Here is a 9,352-nt window from a genome sequence, read left to right as displayed (position 1 = left end):
AGTCCTCCCACCTCAGCCTCCTAAAGTGCTGGGATTACAGGTGTGAGCCAATGCACCTGTCTTGTCACTTTTAGACACACTGACTTTGGCAATAAAGATGTAAAGAGAAATAAGGAAATAAAACATGCCTTGAATGTGTTTTGAACCAAAACAATTTTCTTGGCTTCCATATTTGTTTGTTATAAGATGTTGTGCTAAATTTGAGTGGTTTTCTCCCATCAGAAATCCTAAGAAAAATATTTAAGGTGGTTCTTCTTCTACCTTTTAAGTAGGCTCTCCTTTCCTTTTTTCTACCCTTTCATTAAATGTTTGCTTTTCTCTCATACTCATACTGTATTTGTTGGTGCTGTAGATTCTCTTCATTCCTTACCATTGTTCCATGTTCCTTTATCCAATTTTCTAACTTTTCTTTTTTCCTCCCTCCCTTCCTTTCTCCCTTTTCCTTCCATCTTCTCTTCCTCCCTTCCTCTTTTCCTCTTTCCTTTTTTGATTACTTTCCTGGGGATCAGCCATTAGGGGCTCTACCTGGTGGGCCCAGTCGATGCTGTCACTAGAGCCAGGTGAGACTTCCTGGCTTCCATGTCCATGCAGTAGCAACTCTGTTCCGCAGGCTGCAGACTGCAGTGGAAATGAGTGTTGGACTGGAAACCCCATGATCTAGGCTTGCTTTAACATTTAGCAACAGGATACTCTTGAACAAACACCATTTCTAAACTATAGTTTCCTCTACAGAGATTTGGAAAAGGTAATATCTACTCTGCCTACTTAATGAAGTTATAATGTAAAGAAGCGAAACTACTGTATGTCAAAATAAGTTGGAAATCTCGAAAGCCTCAAAAATACCTAAGGCAGTGGTTCTCAGTTTTAGCTTGCATCAGACTTACCTGGAGGACTTGTTAAAATGCAGCTTGCTGGATCTCACTCCCAGAATTTCTTCTTCATTGGATCTGTGGTACCTGGGCATTTTCATGTTAATGCTCCTGATGGCAGTATCAGTGGTTGAGAACTTTGGTCTAAGGAATGATTATAAAAATGGTCTAATCTCTCAGTTTGCATCTGCTCTCTGATTCCCTCTAGATCTAAAATTCAGAGATGCCATTAGGAACATAAAGGTGCTAAGAGGAATTTGAAATGACCAGGAGGGTAGGTCTCCATAAAGTGCCTACCAAATAGGAGCTAGAAGCAGCTGAAAACAGATTTCACCTGAGGAAGCTCCACAAATGTCTAAGAAATTATATTTGAAGCCTTGTGTTTCCTTGGATGATGAGTTAGTTTACTTTTCTGGGCTATGAAAGTAGTCAGTATTATCTTTTAATTGAAGCCTAAGAAGGGGCAACTGAGAAGGGGCCTCCCGCAGGCCTCTCTGCTGCCTGCATGTTTAATGGCGCAGTTCTGGCTTACTCTAATGAAGAGGAACAGGACACTGTCAGCTTCAAAGAAAATTTTCTGTGCTTTAAATGGTAATGCGGAGAGCATACTAGATAATTTTAGCTGGAAAATCAAAATATGCTGTGACACAGCTATAAAACTCTTGGCTATGAAGCCAATATTATTCTGGCTGACGGACCTCACAAAAGGTGGTTAATTAATGAAACAAACCAGTTGTAAAATGGTCTGAAGGAAGTCTGGTGTGTTGCATCAAGCTTTGAGGTGCCAAATGAGACTACATCTACCTAAAAAGAGGGGAAGCTGGCTGGATGGCAGAAAAACTCAGAACGCCTGTAGATTTGTATCTGAATCTGGTTTCTATGGCATATCTACGTGTAGTATGTGTGCTTGACCAAACATCAGAACAATCAGGCCTTTGAAGGAATGATGGGTCAGTCTAATTGGTCTTTCCTAAGCAGTTGCACATACTGTTAAATTAAAAAAGAAAAGATGGGTCAGCTTAAAGCCATTCACATGACTTGGATTAGCTGTCAAGGTCCTACAAAGGCCAAAGCCAGGAATCCTTGCTCACTGTTTCTTCAGGGTGCAAGGATGGGTTCGACTGGCAGCATAGCTCTTGGTTGCCCTCTGCAGGGGCAAACATCTGAAGCTTTTATTCTGGGGAAAAGACTCGAGAAAATTGCAGGCCTTGGAAAGATGGATGGGCTTGAGGCAGTAAATTTCAAGGCATGTCTGGCTCTTTAAGGGCCTATCCAGTGTGGGTGATTTCACAAGCAGGCAATATATTCAGGAACCGAGTTTAGTTTTTCAGATGTACAGGGGATTTGCTGACTTGAGGAAATGGAGTAATTCAGGTCTGGGGCAAATAGGAGAATATGAGAATTATTTTTTTTCTTCCGCCTTCATTGTAAGGCTGCAGCTTGTATGTGGCAGGGTGGGGGATGGGGGTGGGGGGTGGTGCTCTTATGATAAAACAAAAAATAATACAAAACAATATACACACACAACTCTTGTTTTTATATATTTAGTACTGATGTCAGTGGAACTAATGAAAAGCAGATTGGTCACAGCAACATAGAAAATCAATTCTCAGGCTTTTTCTTATTCAGGTTTTTGATAGTACATTGCTCTCATCTGTTATGTGAGGGTCTCAAAGTGATTTTCAAATGAGTTGTTCTTTAGAGAAGAAATGAAGACACTGAAGACACTTGCTCTGGGTCATACACAATAATAAAAAGTAACCTCTTTCTTCCAATGAATGCTTTCTATGGCCTTCAATTTCAAGGCTGACATGAAAGAACTTTTATAATTCTCTTCCATGAGGCTCTTTCCGGGTAATAGAAATCATCGGCTGAAAAATGAGATATTCACATTATATGTGCATTCATAAATTAATATTGATCAACTCCTCAGATATTTTATGACTTCATGGTGACCTAATGCTTTGTCATTTCCTCATATATTAGCAGGACTTGGAACTAGTAAATGTGGCTATGCAACTACTTATTCAAAGATGGATGAAAGACTAAGTCTCTAGTTTATTACTAAAGAATACACATTTCTCCTGGACACATTTGCATTAACATGTCTTGAGGAAGTCTATGGAGGGGACAATTAGGGAATAGTATATAAATGATCTCTAAACAGAAGACTACCTTTTTGCTATTTCTCTTTGTTGAAGGCAGATGAAAGCATGCTCAGTCATTTTGGGTGAAAATGCAATAAGAAATGTCAGGGAGGCAAAGGTAGCATAAATGCCCTATAGATAGCTGTTTTTCCCTCTCCACAAACATGAGAAAGAATATAACATTTGAAAGGAATAAAAATAAAGGGCCTCAGTTTGGCTCTCAGTTTCCTTATGTACAGTAATAAAGTTGAGTAATAGCCACATTTCAACATATGTTCCACAGGAATGCAAATTCTATCACATGTAAGTACGCATCCCCCAAAACAATTCCATCGTGATATAGGTTTGAGGAAGATGTGTTTAGTTGAATTGAACAGTCTTATTTACTGCTAGACTTCTTAGGCTTTCATAAACCAATGTACACCAGGGGTTCCCAAGAGGTGGACATAACGTAGTGTTTCCAATCTTTTTAACCACACCACCATTTTCTCCACATTACTATGAAAACGTTGATATTGATTATTGTTAGTATCTTGTCCAGATGTCAAATTATATGAGTTCATGTTCAGAAGATGAGCTACACAAAGAGACAGGATGAAATGGAAAATAGATGGAATTAATCATGTGCTTTGGGCCATAATAGCCCTGTTTTACATTTTCACAACGTTACAGCAAATAATTTTTTTCCTTGATTTTCCACATGTTGCTTTGCCAAGATAAAGAAACCTAAGCAGGAGGAAAAAAAAGTCACCAGTAAGAATAGAAATGACTAGATATTTACATGGCGATGAAAGAGATCTTAGTGTCAAATTGGTAGCATCTAGGAGCTGCCATCAGCAACATATGACTATTTTCAAGGCAACAGAATATCTGACTGGAAAACCCAAGCTCTTACCTATCTTCATTTTCCACTCTGGCCATTCTTAGAATATGACAATGCCAGGCAGGCGCAAGGCACTGAATCTGTTTTGAACCCTTACAAGTTAAGGCAGAAAACGTGGAATGTTCAAAGGTGAGCCCTTAAGATGATCAAGGAGTTAAAAAACAAGCCCAGTCTGGAAAGGTTAAATGAGATGGGATTTATTTATTTATTTTTTAAAGCATGAAGTAGAGTAAGCAGAGTTAACAGCATGGAGTAGAGTAAGTAGGGTTAACCGTCAATTCTCTTGTGTGCAGTATTATTCAACAGAGGAAGGTGACCAGCTAATTTGAAGGAGAGAAAGTGTTCTTATGCTGTAGTTGCAAGAATTTATTTTAGATATGAGGAATGATTTTCTTATTCTAATGGTTTTGTACCATGATTGCAGTTATCATTTAATTAGGTCAAAAAGGTAGTTTCCTAAAAGACACTTTACCAATATGTAACTAATAATATTAACCCTTATTAAATTATTATTATGAGCCTCATACCATACTGGGGACTATTTAGGCATCATGACATTGAATTTTCATATGTGCTTTCTGAGAAATGTAATTTTATCAACAATTTATATATGTGAAAAATTTGGTTTATAGATATTAACTACCATCAGTATTTAGTGGAGTCAGTTTTCAAACTCAGATCGACCTGACTTCAAAAGCCACACAATTGACCATCATAATGTACAATTTCTCTTGTTGCACTATTTCAGTATAGGTCAGTTAGTGTTTATTTGACTGTGCTCCTCAACAATAATATGCAATGCAGATTAACTGTACTATAGAGACCAAAAGAAATTTAAACCAAGAACTGACTTTGCTCCTTCTTGACACAGGGAGACAGGTGTGATCTTACTGAAGAATGAAGAGTCTAACGTAGTGGTTCCATGTTGTTTTGAGAGTTGCAGTCTGGGTTCTCAGGGATCTTCATTACTGTCCCTCACCTTGCCTTGACTTGTTACACTGAATCTGCTGCTGAAGACAAAAGGTGGAAAGCAGAATATAATATCAAATGCATAGGTACTGATGGACAGGGTCTGTAATAAAAGGGCTCTGGGGTGCTCTATGAAAGTGTGTAAGAATGGGAAGAAGTTGGCTTAGAAAGATATTATGTACATTAAGTTCCTGAAAGTCAATCTCAGCAAGGTGTGGTGGCTCATGCCTGTGATCCCAACACTTTGGGAGGCCAAGGTAGGAGGATTTCTGGTAATCTCAGCATTTTAGGAGGCCAAAGTGGGAGGATAGCTTGAGCTCAGGAGTTTGAGACCAGCCTAGGCAACAGAGCAAGACCTCGTCTCTACAGAAAATTTAAAAAATTAAAAAATTATCTGGGCCTGGTGGCATGCACCTGGAATTCCAGCTACTTGGCAGGCTGAGGCGGGAGGTTCAACTGGGCCCAGGGAGTCAAGGCTGCAATAATCCATAATCGTGCCATTGCCCGACAGCCTGGGTGACAAAGAAAGACCCTGTCTCAAAAAAAAAAAAAAAAAAGAGAGAGAGAGAAAGTCAATGTCACCTTCTTATATAAGACCTAAGAGGCTAAATTCAAGCTGCCTATAACTTTGCTTGAAGGTTTAGATGGATTTGTATAGATGACTATTTAAGAATTTGATTCATGGTAGGTAATTCTGTAATATAAAGAGAAATAAAGGAGAGATGCAACATCAGAAATGTTGTCTACAAATTCACTGTTTCACCATAATTTATGTTAGGTAAGTCCTAATCTCTTGAAGTATACGTGTACACAATGTGGATGACAGCATGAATAATGTTTTGGAATGCATGCACACTAAAATGGCTATTGATAAGTAGCCAGTAGTCACAGGCATTTACTAATACTCATAATTTTCTTAGCTCTCTCCTGGGAAGAATCCAGCAGGCCTTTCAGGAGACGCCCCAAGAACCTGGGTTTTGCCTCATGGTGCAATGTGCAGGTGTTTATTCCAAACTCTAAGTCATGATGCTTTTCCATTCTGACCTCATTCCCTGAGTCTGCGGTTGTCCTGTGTGGAATCAGAGCAAATCCTACCATAAATCCAAGTTGAAGAATCAGAGTAAATAATGGAAAGCCTCTGGTCAAATTGGATCCAGGGTGTGAGGTCAAGCAGACAGAGCCAAGAAATGTTATGTGAGGATATCTGAAAATATCTGGATAAAACTGAGAATCTGTAGGAATGACCTCAGAACAAATAAATTCTTCTGAATTCTTGCTGGGCCCAGCTGTCCACATCAGGAAGCTCTAGTCAAGTTCCCAAGAGCATGGAATCTTCCCACATCTCATTTCCATTGGGTTGAACGTGCTTTTTCTAATTTCTCCTGGATCTGCCTCCTGTCTCACTTGAAAGAAAATATACTGAAAAATTGAATCTAGTGTCATAATGTTTGATTATCCTGCTTGCTTGGCAACCAGTCTGCTAGGACCTCAAAAGTTGCTCTTGACTAAGATTCCAAGTACATAGATTGACCACCCAAATTATTTCCAAGATCGTTAGCATCTTAACATTGCTCAGAACAAGTACTACTGTACTTGATAGGCTTCCTTTTTAATTGTCCTCAGTCGCTCCTGAAAGCTTGCACAACTCGATAGCCTTGCCCTGGTTACCCTCTCTCACTAGATAACTGTTTGTATCTCATTTGACCAAAAAAGTAAAATAAAAGAGGCTCTCAAGCCTACCCGAAGCCCTTCAACTTTGAGCTTCCAAATTTACATCTGCAAAGGTCTTATCTTTTTTAATCTCCAAAGAGTGACCTGTGTCTTCTCTAAAACTGATCCTTCCACCTGGGCATTGAATCCATAACTGCCTTTTTCCTCAGAATTTGTTCCAACAAATAATCCCATTCTTTCCTACATCTTCGACTCCTCAATCTCCATTTTTCTTTTCTCCTGGCATGTAAGTATGATAAAGTATCACTCATATGTATTTTAAAGACCTCCTTCTTCCACTCTTTGTTTTTCTTTTTTAGCCAAGCTTCCAACTTTTTTTATTGTTCCCACTATCTTCTCTTTCATTCACCTGATATCAGTTTAACATAATCTGGATTATTTTCTCATTAATCACTGAAACTGTTCTTTATGAGTATCAGTAGATGTCCAATCTAACATCTGCTTTTAAGCCTTAATCTGACATGATTCCTCTTTGGTATTTGACACTCCTTTCTTTTAGAAACATGGTTTCCCTGGTTCTATTTTCTCATTTGTTTCTGACATTTCTGGCTGTTCCTTGTCTCTAATTTCAGGTCCTTTTCCTCCACTTTCCTCTGGATTTTGGAGTTATCTCGAAGTTCTCTCTTTGGTTTCCTTTCTTCTCCTTTCCTTCTTGCAGTAAACGTAATCATCTTTTCCAGTCCTTTGACCTCAATAACAACATGTTAGCCAATGCCTCTTAAAATTTGATCTGTATATCTGTTCTCTCTTCTGAGCTCCAGAAAGATGTATCTGATTACCTACTGGATATGACCATTTGGGCATTGCACCCATGTTTCAAAACCAATAAACCATGTTCTAAAGTTTGAGGTGTTTCTTATATGGGAACAATGAGGTGAGGAACAGTGAAGAATTATAAGACTATGAACATTCCTAGGCCCAAATTAGAAGTTGGAATACAGAACATAGATTTGAATTTGTGATTGCTTGATCTTTGCCTTAAATGCATCAAATCTAATTTTATATAAAATAAGAAAAATCAATTACAAACAGATTGAGTGCATGTCTGTGCAACACTTATTCATCGATTAAAACAAAATGTCAATGCAAGGTCAAAAAATGACTGGTTTACATGATGTGTGAACACTGTAGGGAATATAAGGAAGCACTTCTTTTCCATTCCTCATATTTCCACAGAAGAAAGAGAAGGTATACTGAACTCTCAGGAGAGAAAAATATGATATAAATTTCCTTGTGTCCCTCAACAAATCCTCATGTCTGGAAGAAGAAGTAATTTGATCACTGAATTATGGAAAAGAACTGAGCATGATGATTTCTAGAGAGCTCTCTCTCCTTGTCTTTTTCTCCCTCTCCTTCCCTCTCTTCCTGTCTCCCTTCTTCTCTTCCTCCCTTTTACTTGCATCTGCCTGCTTGCAAAAAGGGCAATGTCTAATCTAGATTGCTTCTGTGAACTTCTGGGAAATACATTTTATTTAGGAAAATTATTAGGAGATATAATTGTTGGAGGCATTTCCCCAGTTCCAGGTTATAGTGTTAGTTAAACTGATACATTGACTCAATTTTTTATTTCTTTCTATGTGTTTTTTTTTAAGTTTGACAAGGGAATAGTAATGTGTTGGCACTTTGGAAGTGAATAAACAACACCCCTGATGACAGAAATAAAATGTGATAAATATATTCATAAACTTGTGACTTCAGAAGTTTAAGATGCATTTTCATTTATATCTCTTATTAAAACACAAAAATTATTTTTAAAATTTTGATTATCTAAAAGGAATAACCATCTAAATTCATTTATATGGTCTCGGTAGAAATTTTATTATGTTTTACATATTTACTATATACTTATATGCTAATAAAATATAAAAAACCAAAATATCTAACATTGTCATATGTATGAAATAATACTATCAGTTCTTGAAATATTTTGAAAATAAACTTCTTTGATGTAACAAAAATGAAAGTGATGGAAAAACATTTTATGTCGATGGATTGAAAGACTTAATATTTTTTAAGAGGGCAATACTTGAAACAATCTATAGATTTAATGCAATAACTATCAAAATTTCAATGGCCTTTTCTGCAGAAATAGAAAAGCTGGTCTTAAATTTCTTATGGAATTTTAAGAACCCCCCCAAAACCTGAATAGCCTTGAACAGAGTTGGTGAACTCCCACTTTGCCTTTTCTTTTTTTTTCATTATTATACTTTAAGTTCTAGGGTACATGTGCACAAGGTGCAGGTTTGTTACATATGTATACCTGCACCATGTTGGTGCGCTGCACCCATCAACTCATCAGCACCCATCAACTCGTCATTTACATCAGGTATAACTCCCAATGCCATCCCTCCCCTCTCCCCCCTCCCCATAATAGGCCCCGGTGTGTGATGTTCCCCTTCCGGAGTCCAAGTGATCTCATTGTTCAATTCCCACCTATGAGTGAGAACATGCGGTGTTTGGTTTTCTGTTCTTGTGATAGTTTGCTGAGAATGATGGTTTCCAGCTGCATCTATGTCCCTACAAAGGACACAAACTCATCCCTTTTTATGGCTGCATAGTATTCCATGGTGTATATGTGCCACATTTTCTTAATCCAGTCTGTCACTGATGGACATTTGGGTTGTTTCCAAGTCTTTGCTATTGTGAATAGTGCCGCAATAAACATACGTGTGCATGTGTTTTTATAGAAGCATGTTTTATAATCCTTTGGGTATATACCCAGTAATGGGATGGCTGGGTCATATGGTACATCT

Source organism: Macaca nemestrina, chromosome 5 (assembly GCF_043159975.1).
Source record: "Macaca nemestrina isolate mMacNem1 chromosome 5, mMacNem.hap1, whole genome shotgun sequence".
NCBI classification, from domain to species: Eukaryota; Metazoa; Chordata; class Mammalia; order Primates; family Cercopithecidae; genus Macaca; species Macaca nemestrina.
This window is presented reverse-complemented; position numbering follows the sequence as displayed.